The sequence below is a fragment of the Cupressus sempervirens genome, chromosome 6 (genome assembly GCF_028749045.1).
Source record: "Cupressus sempervirens isolate cs-2001-9-10 chromosome 6, ASM2874904v1, whole genome shotgun sequence".
NCBI classification, from domain to species: domain Eukaryota; kingdom Viridiplantae; phylum Streptophyta; class Pinopsida; order Cupressales; family Cupressaceae; genus Cupressus; species Cupressus sempervirens.
Window position 1 is genome coordinate 685168166 of NC_143123.1, and position 19125 is coordinate 685187290.

At 33.0% G+C, this 19125-nt stretch overlaps 1 pseudogene; it reads left to right on the forward strand.

The window, feature by feature from the left end:
- Positions 1-414: 414 nt before the first annotated feature.
- On the forward strand, positions 415-18808 carry LOC149554050 (DNA (cytosine-5)-methyltransferase DRM2 pseudogene; annotated as a pseudogene).
- The last annotated feature ends 317 nt before the right edge of the window (positions 18809-19125 follow it).

Sequence of the window (19125 nt, forward strand, 5' to 3'; positions counted from 1 at the left end):
ACAATACTGCTCTCTGTTGGTCTATCAACTGAAACATCATGACAATTAAAGCAGACACCAAATGAATTGAATGACAGAGAGACGCCACCAGTCAAATTGAATTCACAGTAATAACAACTAAAATGAGAAAAAAATGTCTCTAGAGTTTTAAGAGCTTCACAATACAAAGGAACTAAAAGTTGCTAAAATGAATATTCATTATCATGAATGGAGATAACTTCTAGCCTAGCATGAAACAGAAGCATAACCAATGGGCTAGAAAATCTAGAACATTAGTAAAGTAGTTCAAATTGGCAACTGCAATCTTATAGAATTGAGAGTGTATTTTACTTGTAAGCTTTAATGACATAATCATCTACAACACAATGGAAAACATAGTATAGGGAGAAATAGTCAAGGGTCATAAGCCCAAAAATGTCGAAAGTGCAGATGAGAAGTCATGAGGAAAAGGTATACAATACAAAATTGAAAGTCTACCTCCTTGCCTATCTCCATGTCTCTCTATGTGTGGGTATATATATGTATATATGTATGTATGTATGTATGCATGTATGTATGTATGCATGGTGTGTGTATGTAGGCTTCTGTAGACATCATTTAAGCATTGATATGATACTTCATTGTTCATCAACTTGTAGAAATACATTACAAAATATATCAAAACAAGGTTTTACCAGTTCTAGTGGGCATAGACGAGGATGTTTGCATGGTCCTTGTTGCCGACAATGCACCAGGCAATACTGGACTGCCAACCGAAGGAGGAGTCTGCACTTCATCATGAGCTGAAGAATAGAATATTGTTAGCAAAGACATTTGCAATGGATAAAGATCAAATGAGATACTAGCTAGAAACATCCACAAAAAAAAAGGTAAGTGTTATAATGTTGATCAAAACAAACAAAGTGTTACTTACACGAAGGTTGTGCGCAACAACCCTCACCATGTTCACCATGTGATGTCACAACTGGCACATATGTCTATACAAGAACACATAAAATTAGAGATCATGATCCATAAGATACTATAAAATATTAATATCTATTGAACTTCTATTACTGCTTTAGTCAAATTACTGCTTACCTTCAAAGATTGGATTCTATAGTCCAATTCTGTTCTCAGTGCCTCTTTCTCCTCACTTCTGTCACCCTTGATGATAATGTTAACAAGTTCATCAGTGTATCTTTGCTTAATTTGCTGGGTGATGAACACAGGGTCAATACTAAGGGCGATGTCATGTAGATATGATGCCCATATTTTAGATCGCATTTGATCAACGATCATTCTAGCTGTTGTGACATCAAATATTAGTATAATTTCATCAAAATAACTCCAAAACCATAAAGAAAAGAACATAATAATACTACATTTGTTTCTATATTAACATTAAAATTTACAATAATTAATGTTTACCTTTATTGAAGGTGTCTGAGATGGTGCATCTATATCGCCTTGTGAAAAAAATTAGTAAGTCTTAAAAATCAGCAGCGAAATTAAAGTAATAGACTTGCCAAAAAAAAAATATTAATAATAAATTAGATTGTATATGTAAATCATTTGTCTTAAGTTAAAGATTTAGTGTAACTAATGTTTATATCTAAAAAAATATTTGACATGTTCTACTTAATGTTTATATGTGCACATATGGTTTGGAAAGAAAAATTTGGTCATACAAGACCCCATCATAGTTGACATTGATCCTACCTAGACATTTCATTGATCATCATGATCTTCATCCATGTCATCATCATCATCGTCGTCATCATCATCACCATCATCGTACTTATCACTTTGATCGTCGTCGTCACCACCACCATCTTAATCACCATCATCATCATGACCATCATTGCCATGATCATCACCATTTTCATCACCATGATCATGATCTTCATCATCATCATCATCATCATCATCATTATTGTCAACATGACCAAAATCATCACCATCTTCTTCTTCTTCATCACTAGGTAACTGTCATTCTTGATAATCATTTACTTCCTCTTGTGCTTCTTCAATATCTTCTTCTTCGATCACATTATACTTTACGGACCTTCCTCTTGGGTCATGTCTAACAACAAATGACCAACCTAGTTTGTGTGGAACACCAAAGTAAAAGACTTGCTCGCATTGGCTTGGAAGAACATAGGGCTCATCTCCGACTGGCTCAAATGACCTTGTATTAATCATAGTAAATCTACTACCGTGTTCAATAACAGTCCTATTAGGATCATTTCGATTCAGTCGTAACCTGAACCATTTGATGACAAATAGAACTATTTTGAATGAATTAAAGTCCTACTCAAGTATATCATCCAAAATGCTATAGTATCGATTTTCAGATTGTTGAAGATGTATGTCAGTTCTAGATGAAATATTGGTGACTGCGAAGACAACACTTATCCCAGAATCACATGTTCTCTTCATTTCATCTAACTTTTTTGTGAGGAGTTTATAGCCCCTTTATCAGGAACTTTGGGGGGTTCCCGAAAGAAAATAGCGAAAAAAATGATCCCTAAGGTCGATGGTAGTACATAGCTTTGTGGTGTTTGACTTGCAATTATTCAAACATGTCAAGAATCTTCTCATTGATCTATGAGTTGATATTAAACTTATGTCTCATGATTAGTAATCTTATGCGTACCTTTGTATCTCTTAAGCCATATATTAGATCAAGTACCATTGGCATAACATTGAGATCTCCATTATAATGAGCTTCTTTAACCAATGATGCAACACCATCCCGTGTTTATGAGCGACCATTTTCTTGAGACTGTTCAATCCATATTGTCATCCAATCAAGATTGTTTGCAATATACAAGTGTAGTGCATCCCACTCACGACCAACTATAAAGAAGACAATTACACCAGTTAGAAAAAACTTATATATATTGATGATGGATAAGAAATATTAAATTAAAAAAAAAAAAACTTATAATTACCTCTCACCCTCCTCAATCTACCTTTTCCCGTCAGGTACTCCCTTTTGAATTTGTCATTAGAGTTGGAATCCCAAATGCGATCTACATGGATATCTGTTGCAAATTTTGGAAGATATTCACTAATGTACACCATGGTCTGGTATATCATATTTCCCTCTATCATAGAACCCTCAGGACGTGCTCTTTGTTGAATCAAGCCCTTCATAAATTTCAAGTGTCTCTCAACCATTCACATTGATCTAGCTTGTACAAGTCCACACAATTCAATCTCCTCAACTTGATGTATGAGGTAGTGTTCTTGAGCATTGAAAAACGTTGGAGGTAAACACTTTTTCATTTCACACACAAGTTGTGGAATTTTTCTCTTCCAATATTTTATATCTTTTTTTATCAATTTCTTTAGATGATAACCACCTAAAAGAGATTCAACACACAAAAACACATAAACAAGATTTCAAATAAAATTATACAATAGATTTCAGATAAAAAATTACAAATCTAAGAAAAAATAGTTCTAACCTCATGTATTTTCCAAGATCATATATAACTTGTTTAATATTGTTGTTAAACTGTTGTGGAAGGGATAGAGGTAGGACAAATTGCAATCATTAAAAAATGATCATTTCAATATATTATTAAATAATGCAATTGGTAGTACATTCAATCTTACAAATATATTGTAAATAGAAAACATGACTTACTTTGATGAAGATATGCCAATCATGTGTTTTCAACCCTGGCCCAAAATCACCTTTCTTTGATAGAAGAGTGCTTATATTTGCAGCAAATCCTGTCGATTTTTTTTTAAATTTTTTTTTATGACTTCTTTTAATGCATCACTTTGTTGCTTCATTAATAATCAAGGAAGGGCACTTGTATTTATGCGGTCTCCATTGCTATTTGATTCAATGAAAGCTATTAGTGTATGATTGGATTCATGAATGTCAGTACAAATTTTGGCAATTTGTTCTCTATCACACCTTCCATCCAACATTTTCCATAGTGTCTGTATTACATTCTTTCTAATATGCATAGCATCAAACAAATGCACGATTGAGAGATCCTTGTAGTATGGTAACCTACTAAATTGAGTAGGATAACTTTTCATTCCTCTAGGAAGTTGGTCATTGATGCCTTGACGACCTTCATGAGCATCAATTACAACATTAGTAAATATAAGACAATATCAAAATACAAATTTTAAACTTCAGACTACAAATTGGACCTTACTTCAACGATGTAGTCGATCGTATTCCAACTTCCATAAATGAGGTGTCATTCTTCGTGGCCTTGATGATGCCTCTTCTTTCCCATTGAAAAGATGTTTTTTGGCAATTCGATACCTATGATTATTATGGAGAAAGTGTCTAAACTCATCAAACACCTACTTTCCTAAACTTCTCGAATGACAAAATTTCATCTTTAGACCACAAACTGGACATGCAAATTTTTCCTTTGTTTGAAGACCTAAAAGATCATGTATAATTGGATCATGTACAATTATCATGTGCAACTTAAGCATTCAATAGTAATGTGTAAGCACTATAATAGACCAAAAATATGTGATCTTAACAATATAACATACCGCAAAAATGAGTTAGCCCAGGGGCATCATGTATTGTCCATACAAGCATTGCATGGAATTGAAATTGTCGATGTCCTATTAGTTTAGAGATGTCATACATAGTGATGCCATTCCATAACTTCAACAACTCTCAATTAGGAGCTCAATATACACGGTCATATCTTTAACTTGGTATTTACCTAACAATTGAATGAACACAAAAATTACGTAATTATTATGACCATTTTCATGCACTATTTATAAATTAATTTAGATAACTATAAAATGAAAAAATACCTGCCACAATCATTGAAAACATTATGTGCTCCCTCTTTATGCACATCCAAGGAGGAATGTTATTGTTAATAACAAAAATAGGCTACACTGAGTAAACAGATCTCATATCTCCATATGGATTGACATTGTCCGTCACCAATGAAAGCTTCAGATTACGAGTTTAAAGTGTGACCATGTTTCTTCTATCTCTTTAAATGTAGAACCATCAATAGGAATTTGCATAATGTCATCCTGACTTCTATTGTATGCATGGTAATCGATAAATTATGCCAAGCTAGTGCACCTGAATAACCGTTGAAGACGTGGAATAATGGAAATGTACCGAAGAATCTTTTGAAGCACTTTTTTTGTTATTTGATCTGATCGATATCTACTAACATGAAAATTACGGCATTCTATTGCAAATTCATGTTGTTTATAATATAGAATGTGATCATTGGGACATGCATGTATTGTCTGGTACTGCATTCCAATTTGATCCATAATGTTAGATAATTCTCAGTACGAACAAGGCAAAATGTTTGATGGTGGTAAGAAAAACTCACTAATCAACCGACAACAACAAATATGCATTGTTAATATAATGAATAGTAATTGTATGCTAACATTAAAGATGACAAAAATGACATACCTTAGCATATGTGACATTGCTACATTGAATATACCATTCATAACCTTTAAGTTCACGAACAACACTATAGCTGAGAGTAGAGTTGTTTGGGAGCCTTCGTAATAGGGCTTGTGTGCCTTCTTGAGTAAAGGTATATCAAGATCATCTTCATCATCATTATCAGATTCACTAGTACCATCATTGTGAGCCTCTTCATCACCTTCCCCCATACCATCTTCTTCAATCATGTCCTCTGACACATTATCATCTTCTTCCATAAGAGTGTTATCCTCAGCTTGGATATTCACACCTCCATGTTCCTCCAGTAGGAAATCCACATTCAACAATGGATGAAAATCATGACCCCCTTCAACATGACCATGTTGCCTACAATGACTCTAGGCTATTGTGATTAGAATTCTTTGATTCTTTAAGCCCTTACACTTTTTGCAAGGACAATAACATTTATCAAGTTTTCTTCGAAACTGAGCCCAAAATGCAACCATTGTCTCATTATTTTGTTCTAGGTTCATATTGTCTGGCGTGGTCTTTCTTCACAGGAAAATATATTTGCAAATAAATTAGACATGTTGTAGTTAATGTTTATATCTGCACATATGAAAATTGTTAATTAATGTTTTCAAATGTAACTAAAATGATCCTATAATTTCTAGAAGGCCCAGATGTTTGCAAAATGTGGATTTATAGACAATGTATCTTAGTTATTTGCAAAATGCCTCAAAGAGATGTCACAAGGTGAAAGTTACTTAGGTGCTAACAACAACATGCCATGACTAATCCTGATAGCAATGACTAATGTGATTAATGCATCAACTAATGAAAATGACTAAAAGATTGAAACATATTAATGCAATCTTCAATCAAGAACATGTGAGCTGAAAAGATGGGTAAATTTCAAAAACTCGTGAGCCTAAGATCATTACAATTTCAGCCATGAAATAATTGCAATTGAAATTTGTTGAAAAATAGGCCTGAGTGGGTTGGCCTAAGGGTCAAAAGAAGAATTCAGATTTCACTTAATTACAACTCAATTAGCTTATGCAAGTTTGGCCTCATGGTGGTTGTACAATTAAAAAAAAACTTAATACTTCGACCATTTGGGCCTAACATCAAGGGACGTGAATTTAGGACTCAAACGTCTATAAAGGTTGGATGTTGAAATTCTTTGGAATATCCAAAACAATTCCATAATCATATAAGAAGAGCAGATTGGCGAGTTTCACCTTGGAGAATGATTTTGGAAAACAAATTAGAGATCAAGATATCTAAACTCAAATGGATTTAGTGTTAAACTTAGAGTTTATAAAGGAATATTATATTTGGAGGGTTCAAATGCTTGTAGATCTAAGTTTAGAAATGCAACATTTTGTTACAAGCAACAAGGTAAGTGTTGATAAATATTTTGTGGAAATCCATAAATGAGAAAGGAGCTGTTAGATATCTTCTTTAAGGAGAAAACAAATTGGATGAATTTTGTGATTAAGTGTTCTAATTGAAATTCTCATTTTTTTAAGAAACCACAGAATGCAAATTGTATTTAAAGAATAGATATTATACTCATAGAAATCATCTAAGTAGGATGTCTTCATTGGATTTTGCTTCTTAGCATTTTGATTTTAGATGAAGTATGAAACCCAAATGTTTGACAAGTGGTGTTGTCTTGCAGTTTAAAGATGTCGAGAGCTAAAGGTGGAATGATTTCAAGGTAGGAAAGCAAGCTCCAATAATTTCTCTTTAGAATTGCAGCCAGAATCCTAAGCATTCCAATCCAAATGAGTGTGTATGAATAAGATTTAACAAAAAATAATCCTAAGAACATTAAGTAAGTTAAGCTGAAACATATAAGAAAATGAATACATGTTCCTACAATCGAATAATGATTATCAAAGATTCACTAGTTAAGGGTCAATCAAGACTAAAATATAAATGAGCATAAACTTTGAACATGAAGGAGAAGATCTTCTGCTTGATTTTTACCAGTACAACACAATAATGTTTTGTCATAGGAAAATGAGTCTTATTTTGATTCACATTACATCTTTATGCTGTTTTCATCGTATTTGTTCTTTAAAATATGTTTCTAGAGACTATCCATAATTGTCCCAGATCACCATAGACTAGGACTTGTACAGATCTACGTTCTTCATTTCTGACCAGTCATATGTTTGCTCCGTACGGAGTAGTTTAATGTATATGAGAATATATAGGAAATGTAATAGACAGTAATGTTAGAGAACTCACAAATGCTTCTTTATTAATTCCATCAAGTGTTTGAAACATATGACACCAAAATGCAGGACAACAATTACCACAATGCCATCATTATAGTGATATCTTTGGGATGAAAGTACATGACATATATAAGTGTCAAAGGGGTGCAAGCTCCAGTTATTTTGATATTTTGATATCCCTTGAATAAAATTAATTCCTAGTTCCTTTTATCTAGAATTCCACTAGACAAATTATATCATTGAGTACAAAGCCCTAATCATGTGGGTACATGTCATGATTCCTATAGAGATTAAAATCCTTCATATACATAGAAACCGTATATTGATAGTGAAACCAATAACAAATTAAGGGGAACCAATCTAGGTTGTCTCAGTATATAGAATTACCATTGATCTTAATCAATTCTATTACTACACCATAGATAGTATTTCAAAGAGAGAAAATTGGTATGCAGATGCAAAGGCTAGTGTAGCCTCTTTGGTTTGACCCGAAATCATCACCAATGCATATCAATTTGTGCTACAAGTGTGGAGATATCATGTAGTAGTAGAATTTCCAAGCCTTGGTGATCCCATTTGTGTACATGTAGACTCAGAAGAATGGTTTGTTGGCATCTATGGGTATCTGAAGAGAAAAAAATTCCCTGATAGCATTGATGAAAATGCTTATATTAGGATAAGAAAAATCTTTGGTTGCTATCTTGTTTGGTTAAATGTATTGTATCAGAGATCCTATAATGGTCTCTTCCAATGATACTTAACCAAGGGTGAGATACCACTCATTTTTTGAGAGGCTCATTCAGGCCCCACTAGAGGACATATAGGTGGTAAGGCCCTAGTTCAAAAGGTAATTCATGTGCAATACTATTAGAAAATGATGGAGAAAGACTCCTTTTCATTTATCAGGATTACTCACAATGCCAAAAACATAGAAATTTGATTTAAGCTCTTGGACAGGCTCACTAAGCTCAAAACTCTCTGTGGCCCTTCTAGACATGGGGTTTAGATATAATTGGAAAAATATCCCTACCACTATTTATAGGCCATATTTTTATCATCACGACCTCATAGTATTTTAGTAAGTGGGTGGAAGGGGGCCCATTAAGGTCTACCATCACTGAAATTATCTATCAATTCGTACTAGACAATATCAATTCTAACCTTGTACAATTTACATTGTTTTATGAGCCCTTGCCTTAGTATGTCGTATCTTGGCTCTTATCAAAGCCCATATATGGTATGTGGTAACCATATTTTTACTTTCCATATTTTGACCAATAAGGAGAATATTATAATCAATAACTAAAGGCTAATTAATTATTGAATGAAAGGATGCAAATCTAACAAGGAAAAGGTGTGTCTAGAAATGATCATGAAGGGATACAATCTTCATTATTAAAAAATATTATACTAACTGATCTTATTGTTAGAAGACTTGTAACAGAAAGGTGCGATTAGCAAAGGAAATGAAGAGACATGAGACATGTCCCATACAATGGAACTCCTCACTCAAGGATGCAGATATAAGAAAGCTTTTCCATTGATCATTCAGAAATACAATACAAATTAAACAAAATACTAAACAATTTAACACAAATGTCTTATATTCATTTATAGAGGTTCTTCTAAATCTATTTCTTCTTTCAGTATTTTTATCTTTATTATTCCTAGCTAAAAGAAATGAATATTTCTAAGTTTTGAATCTACATGAATAGTGCACACCTTTTATTCAACAGAGGTATGAAGAATACTTGTGATAGATAGTCATTGTCATTATGCTCCAAAATACTGCTAGCTAGCTTGTTCTCGTATGTTTTGATTGTCTCCAAGTAACAAGCACACTCTTCCATAGTGCAATCTCCAAACAACAATCCTAATTAAAGATAAAAAAATTCTCCCATTTAAAAGAAAAAAAATTGCACAGGTTATTTACAACAGGAATAAGGGGCAATATATCCTCAAAAGGTGTGATTAAAAAAAAGCACACATAATGAAATCAGCAACTTAGATAAATTGAAGTGAGATATTTCCTCAAGTGGCATGTGCAGAAAATGAAACATTAAAATCAATAGAATATTTATATTTTCTACAAGAATATTAGTAATAAGCTTATTTACATGTATTTCAACTTTAACTATCTCTGATTCATACATAACATCTTGGTGCTGATATCTAACCAACACATTATTGAAAATAAGTCCAAATAAATGTTTTTTACTAGATTACAATAGCATAGAGAATGCAGAGGTGTCCTCACAAGGAATTCACTTTGTTTTAGCATATGCAAAAAGAAGGCCTCCAGCTTGATCGATTTACATCTGTCAGTGTACTTATAGCCTGCACACAAATTTGGAGCTCTACAATAGGCTATGGATATCCATGGAAGCAAAGACATCTTGTGAGATGTTGTAATTGCAACTGCCCTCATATGGGGAAGGGTAGATAAGGCATTTGAACTATTTGATAGAATGCCTACCCAAAATGTGGTTCTATGAAATGTTATGATTTTAAGCTATGCACAGAATGGGTTTCATGAGAAAGCTTTAAACAATGAAATGCAATAAGAAGGTGTAAAGATAGACTTGGCGACCTTTGCCAGAATCTTTCATGCCTAAGAAAATTCAGAGATTTGAAACTGGGTATGGAAATCCATCAAAGCATGAAGAATACAAAGATGTTGTCAAATATTGTAATTATAACTGCTTGTGTAGACATATATGTAAAATTTGGAAGCATAGACAAGGCATGTGAGTTGTTTGATAGAATGCTAGATGCATTCTTGTCGACCACAATGTTTGCAGATTATGAACAAAATGGATTTATTGAAAAGACTTTAGAAACATTCAAGGAAATTTTGATTGTATGGATATATTTACTTGGTTCTTGCAAATTTCAAATGAATGTAGGCCTAGGAGTATTCATAGTGAATCTAATTTTTAACCCAATTGTTAAAACATATTGAAGTAGAGTGCAAGCTTTTCCCATAAAGAAATTGACCAGGAAAAGCTTCTAGCCAGGATAATTGGTGAATTGATTAATATATAACATGAAAATATAATCAAATGTTGAAGACATGATACATCAGTAATGTTTTAAGGCTGTCAATGTTGCTTGGGCTTCAAACCCTTTTGATATGCCAACAGCAGGTAGAGGAAGGGGGTGAGGTAAACTAGATTTGCTATCCCTTTTTCATAAGAAAAGCATAAATGCTCAAAGAAAATTCAAGTTAGGGTAGAGGATACTGTAAAAATAAATCACAACATTTAATATTATTACCAAATCAACTATTGATCGTCGGTCCCAATTCTTCCATGACCTAGCAGCTAAGGTGGTAAAAGTACATGCATGTTAAGTGTTGAGATAATGGGTGTTGCACACATTGCATAATAGTGTTATTTTATTATTTTATTTTTATTATGTAATGTTGTGCCTAGATGGACGTGCAACATGTAAAGATTCCCATGGAATATTCTTGATAAGTTGTATTGTAACATTGTGATAATATTTTATGTAATTATTTAATATTGGGGAAAAGAATTAAATGCCCACTATTAAATGTGGGGTCAGTGGGTTAGGTAGCACATGGTTTTAGCACATGGTTTATGCAATACCACTTGGTGGTTTTGTGGGACTTGCTATTATATAAGCAACCACAAGGGTAGTTGTTGTAGAGAAAAAAGAGAAAGAGTGACAAGGAGAAGACAAAGGCAAGAGTCAAGCGGGACAAGGCTTGACAGGTTAGCCAAGGGAGCATTTGTGAAGGTTGAAAGCATGACATGGGATGTGTGGATTCATGCTTGTTCACATAGTTTTCTTGGTTGTGGCTATGGCCATGAAGGCTTCCATGGTTGTATGGAAATGGTATTTTTGCTGAATAATACATGATGATGGATGCTTTTGGCGGCTGGGTTTTTCCCTCAATGAGGGTTTCCCAGGGTATATCTTGTGTCACAATTTTGTGGGTATGTTGTCTATTCTCTTGCATGTGGATTTTAATTTCGTGTTTATTTTAGATCTATTATGGGTTATGTGGAAACGGTTATATTTTTTTATTGCCAACTTTCCTTACATTAAGATCCAACCCACAATCAACATCTTCCATGAAAGCAAAGGTAGCATCAGAGGAAGTAGTAGATTTGATCATCACATGAAACAACATATCGCAACACCTTTGTGAAAATTGTACAGCTTAAACTTTGTCCAAAATAGTATAGAATTTGCATAGCCCTTGCCATATAAGCAATATATAATACATGTATGACCATAATTAAAAGAAATAATCTGGGTGTCAAATTGAATCAATAATACACCCTTACAAATATTTCCATCAAAAATTTAGACCCCTTAAATCTTCAACATGCTGCATTCATTCAAAACTGATTTTTTTGCTCCCCTTATATCTCTAGTTACAAAAATTAAAGAAATAAAGCTTTTCTCCTAAATATTGTTATAATATTTGAAGTGAATAGATATTTGATCTATCGTATTCAATGATTTCACAAGTAATTATGAACTGACCTATTCTTTAAGAATTTTTTTTTAACAACTTGAACAAAGACATTCAAATACTTAACTATATGTAAATATAGCACTAACCTACCAATGCCAAACATCCAAACCACAAACCTATAACAAAAATAGTCAAAGATTGGAAGATCAAGTCACAGACCTGTTTTAGGCACTTTAACCATTCATTCTTTGTTTTCTAGAGTCCTTCGTGTTTTTAAATCAGGTGGTACAAGGAGGCTCCTGTTAGGTGAATCCAAACACCATGAGGGCAGAAGATCTGACGGTAATCTATTTCGTGAAATTTTGAATTGAAGATATCAATATATCAATATGAACCAAGATATCAATATGCTTGTAGTTCGAAGACTTACTTTCCCTTTTACTAATACTTGTGATGTTTCCTCGTAAATTTTTGCCACTATCATTTATTGGATACATGGTGGGGTCGTGGCTATTCCATCTAGTATATCCTCTGCAACAAAAATATGGGATCGCAGATAGAAAACTTCAATTTGATTGCTGGTCATTCTAGTAGAGTGCCGAATATTGTTGTTGTAACAAATCTCCTTTCTTTATCACACTGAAAACCCCCACATGTGAAACCCTTGTGAAAACATTGAAAACCCGCATGCATGAAACACAAAGTGAAAGTAAGAAATTTTTAAAAAAATTATGTATAAGCCTTGTGTTGGTCGAAATTTCGACCAACATGAGGCTTATACATAAAAAAAGAATTTTTTTGCTTAACATTCTGACCAACCTAAACTTATTTAGTTAATGGTCAAAAATTTTGGTAGAAAAATGAGGTTAAATGTAGTAGTGTGGAGAATCCATTTCATGTAAATGAGCTATTGAGTCTTATATATATAACACTTTTTGACTCCTTATTAATCAACAAAGGAACCTAAGTGTATGTGTCTTGTATTGTAAATGATTGTTCTCAAAAGTCTAACCCTTAATTGTGTCTATGAATGTCTAATGCGTATGTGTTTTATCATTGTTACTTTTGTGGACTACTGATCCATGATTCATAAAGTTCTATTGAGTCTCATATATATAACACTTTTTGACTCCTTATTAATCAACAAAGGAACCTAAGTGTATGTGTCTTGCATTGTAGATGATTGTTCTCAAAAGTCTAACTCTTAATTGTGTCTATGAATGTCTAATGTGTATGTGTTTTATCATTGTTACTTTTGTGGACTAGTGATCCATGATTCATAAAGCTCTATTTCAGTTATAAGAGGATATATGTTGAGCATGAGACTCTTCATTTCTTTTATTTCCTCTATTGCTTTTTTCTTCCTTTTGTTTATAATAAGGCTTATTCTGGAACATGTGAAGAACCGGCCTTGTAATCATGGATATTGACTCACAAACCTATCATGCATTTGTGTGGCTTTCCATGATTGGTAGTTAAGTAGGATGGATTTATTCTAAACAAATATTTAGACCAACAAGTCAACCCTTGATCCATTGGGAACAACCTCATTGATCTTGGTTTACCACATATAATTTCAAAATCCAGAATATTAAAATGTAATCGAATGAAAAAACCATTGCACAATTGTTAGACTCTTGTATATGATGACACACTGAATAAGCCACTCCTTTTTCTGTCATCAAGCCTATATTAGTGAAATGGTTGCTCTGATAGAAATACACTGCTAGATGTTATTTCCTTTTTACATTTATCTACCATCAAAAGAAAGTTTGTGGAAATGATTGTTGAATGTCTTCTAACACATGGCCTAGAAAAATATGCAAGAAGCAAATGATGTCAGTTTGCAGTCTCATTTCATTTGAATGAAAAGTTGTTGCTTCTAGCATGTATCTTGCATTGACAACAAGTAGTGGCAAGTCCCTGAGACACTAGCACATAACTAGTCCCACATCAGTGGCATTTCCTACTAAGAAATTATGTTGTAGTTGTTGTGGGATCAGTGTTAGTTTTTGAAGGAAGATGATCCAACCATAATAGTGGGAACTCATCTATAGATTCCTGGTTTACCATAAATTTTTGTGCATAGTTGACTTTATATAAGAAGTAAAATGCTCATCCAATTTTTGTGAGATATGAAAAATATGAAATACAAATAATTTCATATCAATAAATTACAAGGTCAAACAAATATAGAAACTTTTGTCGCTTGTATTCAAGTAGAGTCCTTCAAATTTTTAGACATAATCTTCCCTCAATTGTTTTATTGATCAGGAATGCATCTAGATGCAACTATGTGAGAGTTATATATATCGATAGTTTGGTCATACTGTATGATGTAAACTACTCAAACACTTGCCCAAACACATTCACAATTCCTCTAGATTTGACATTATTTTGTGTCAATAGGTGGAAATTTCTTTTCAATATATAAAAACACAAAAATTTAGATGAAACATGCATGAAACATTACCATTTGGAAGAACTAACTGAAAGAAGCAGATTCAACTAATAGAATTAGATAAGTAGTCTAGTTTAGGTAGGAGATGTTTTCTATTTCCTCTACCCGACAGGACAAAGATGCCTCAAATCATTGATGACAAACATGCAGTGTTTAGATGGCTATTTGTAGATGATAATAGAATGCATTGAAAGAATGTGTACATGTTGCCTTATCTATTGAAAAGAGAATGTACATGTCTACTTTATGAGGCCAATTTAGACCATTTACTTCAAAGCATTATTTATACACAACTAACTGTTTTTCCTCTTATTGATTTCATGCACAATTGAATATTTTCTAACTTTGTAGGCGATAAAACTTTTAACCACAAAAAAAATGATTTTTCAATTTAAGGCTATAAACTAGTTTACATCAATGTTGCTTGCTTATAATGCATATTTTAGTCAAAGCATGTGTACCAGACTTTCATTCAAAACTTTAAATCACTTGATATGTAGATCTTGATTGTAATTTATTGTATCCTAATTACAATCATTTTGGCTGTTGCACAGGTCCATGCAAAAGCAGATGCTTTTTCTTGTTTTGTAGACTTGCTGAGTAATTTTTTGGACCATTTTTCCTAGAAACTAGACAATATTGCTGTAGGCATCCATTCTACAATGGTACAAATGACAGAACTTTTGAAGATACATGATGAACTGTTGTTAACTAATTGCAAAACATCTAAAAGTTCTTCTCTTGTATATTTTATTTGCTAAACTCTTCTTAATAGTTTGAGTCCCTCTATTAATTTAATCACATTTACCCAATTATCTCTTGTCATGTCATAAAATTAAAAAATATTATATTTTATAACATAGAATGCCTCAAAAAGTGCCATCCCAAGGGTAGGATAACACAATTTATTCTACTAAGAGAAAGTATTCTTCTCTCTTGTATATTTATCCATGCAATACATCCTAAATATGCCAAAGCTTGGTCAATTCTATCTATATGACCATTGGTCTCAAGGTGATGAGGAGATCTATATTTCAAATTGATCCCTAATGCTATTTGTAGATAATCCAAAACATTCACATCATTATTGTGTTTTATCAAGTATAAAAAAAATTTAGGTACATTATTATATCTAAATATCTCAAACAAACCTCTTGCTGAAATACAGAAATCATCAATCATTTTCTAAAATAAATTGGGTAACTTTTGTAAAATTGTTAAAAAGTCCATAGTTTTGAGACTTGAACAAAATTTTGATTGACATAGGGTAGGCTCTGTGTAAAATCCTAGTAAAAAAAAAACATAATTTTAATTCATTCAAAAATAGAGAAACTTAGGGCAAAAAAAACTAAAAAGGTACTTTGCATAATGCATTCCATATTAAATCAATTTCAAATAAACACAAATTTAATCAATTACATCCACCATACAAACATGCATACAAGAAGGGATAAAATTAAAATAAGATATTGAAAGTTGATATAAAAGAAAAGTTTGTTATGCATCAAGTTGTTTTCTTGTATACAAAATTGGAATTAGAAATCTATGTCGCCAGAATCAACAAGAAAGGTACAAAATTGAGAAGAACCAATCCTCCCAAAATTGGTTCAAAGATGTTGGAACCTACCATTTTTTACATATGTTAGAAAAGTAGCTACAACCATCCTATTCATAAAAGAGGTAGCAACAAGATTATCTTCAATAACTTGTTCGTCTCTAGTTGTACAAGCTCACTCCTCCCCGAATCGCTCCATCACTACCTAATGACCAGCTTGAGTAAACTCATCTATGGTTATCCTCCATAAATATAAGGTCACCATCCTCAATAATCAACTCAAATGAAAAACATTTTTCAAATCAATATCTGTTATCATCTACAAGCTATGCTTGTGCTAATTAGCTCTCAAACTATTTTTAATCCAAACCATACTATTTGAATTTTCAGTCAAATGATTTTGGAGTTTTATATTCAAAAATCAAAATAGGAAGATAAAAGAAACAATCAAGCTATAAAGAGGCATACATTTTACTATATAAACCTCAAGATTGGGACAACTAATTGGAAAAGGAAATCACACATTTTTTCAAGCTTCTTTAGATTACTTAAAACAATTACACATCTAAGAAATTCAAACGATGTGTTTTCTATCTTTCAAGTATTCTCGAGTTTTGAATACTTCTGCAACACAAGTTGGGTAGTCATCATAGTCTGCCTAGCATGGTTTTTATGTTGTGCTCTCACTTTCTCTATACTATGCTTTGTAATTTGGTATGTAGCTATCCTGAATCCTGTAATACAATCTGCTCATGATCCAATTCACTATGGGATGCCTTTGATTCCTCATATTATCCAATTCAACTTGCTCATATCCTTAAATAGATGTTGGAAGATTCTCTCAATGCATAATAATTTATAACTGCATTTGGAAGAGAAAACATCTAACAGTTGATATCAAATTTCATTTGTCATCAATAGAACCCCCCTTCATGAAAACCTATAGCTTCATTGTCATTTGGATGGTTTCAAAACTGCCTTGGCCATTATAGCCTACCCTGATAGGATCCGACAATTTCAAATTACCACTTGATATTTACAAATTGTCCTTTTAGTAATTTCCTCAATCTTCCCTAAACCAAACTTTTAGATATAGATTTAAATGAAGTGCTCTTTTTTGGAATTGCATAATTTTTTGAAAAGAATAGGAATAAGTAGAAGTATTCAAATTTGAGTACCATCAAAGTACTAAGTTTGGTCCTATAAGACAATTGCATCTACAAGGCCAAAACTGTGTCCATCCACACCAAACAACCATTAAAATCATATAATATTTGAGCAACAACAACAATGACAACTACGTGACAAATCACTATGAAGCCCTTTTCTTTGTTAAAAGTGGATTTCCCATCTTATGTTATCCAAAGCTTCCCTTCTTCATTCCGTGAATGCTCTAGTTCTCTCACGTTTCTATATACAATTGGTACCAACTTTCATTCTTTTCTATACACACAACAAGTGGAACAAATGACATGTTACAATGTTATTATCACAATGTAAACATATCTATGCTTACAACTGCTTTTAAATGCTTGTATAATTATCCATGCTATTAATTTTGTTAGTTTTTCTAGAATCCATGTTCCCCAATGCAATCAAGTAACCCCACTTATCCTCCATGCTCTAAGATCATACATGTTCTTCAACACTATTACAACTATTTTTTATTGTGGTTAATTTAATTATAAGCATATAATAATGTGTTCATCTGCAGGGAAAGAAGAAACAAGATGGAGAGGCATGCAAGAGTAAATTTCATAAAAGAAAGAAGGAAGATATTATCATAAGTAACTTGGAAACTGAATCCCCTTTAGTCCATAAGAGGTTAATGGGCTTTGGGGTTCCTGGCTATCCTACAAAAGGCCATTCCAAGCAATTGAAGGAGTTTATGCAAGGGCCTCCATTCTTCTATTTCGAAAATGTTGCCATTACACCAAAGGATGTTTGGAAGACTATATATTGGCATTTTGATGGTATAAAGGTGGAGTTTGTTGACTCCAAGTACTTTTTAGCTTCAAAGAGACCAAGAGGCTATGTACACAACCTTCCAATAGAAGGTAAATTTCATCTGTTGCCTTTGCCTCCTATGATTATTCATGAAGCATTTCCTCAAACAAAGAAGTATTAGTCTTCCTAGGATCATAGGGGAAAACTGAATTGCATATGTGGCTCATGAGCCAATGATGTACAATGCTAGGAACTCAAGTCAATAGTTAAAAGATCTCATGGTAAACCATCTTTGAGTGAGCAAGCATACGTACTTCACATGTGTAAGAAGAAGAACTTGATATGGGTGGAGCTAGATCAGATGGCCCCTTTGGAGCCTCACAAGATAGAGGTCATACTAGGATTTGAAAAAGATCACACCTGGGGAGTGTCATCTATGACAAAACACCTTCATTGTTTGGGAAATGCATTCCAAATTGACACAATAGCATACAATTTCTCTGCACTGAAAGCATATTATCTTAGTGGAATCAAAGTCCTCTCTTTGTTCTCTCGTATAGGTGGAGCAGAGGTTGCTCTCCATCGATTAGGGATAAACTTAAAATGTGTTGTATCTGTCAAAATATGTCCAAAAAATAGGCTTACACTTAGTTCCCAGTGGCAGAAAACACAACAAATAGGCACATTGATTCAGAAGGAAGATGTGCAAGAATTTACCAAAGCTTACCCTAAATGACATAGCTTGTGTTAGTTTGGTTCAGCTAACGTGTCCAACAAATTGGCTTTCGAAACAAAAAAAAAATGCATAGCTGAACATTAACAAAATTTATAAACCAAGAAAAATGTTTAAATAAATGGCAATGAACATGGAATACAGTGCGAGAACAAGATTTTTTAATCAAATGTCAATCTATAAATCAAAACTTCAACTCACATTTCTAACATTGGGAAGGAGGCTCTTCAACGTTGCTAGGTGTGAATTAATCCTTTCACACTGCCTTCTTTCAACTTCATTATGACTCTTTGATGCTACAAGAGCCTTTGCTTCTAAAA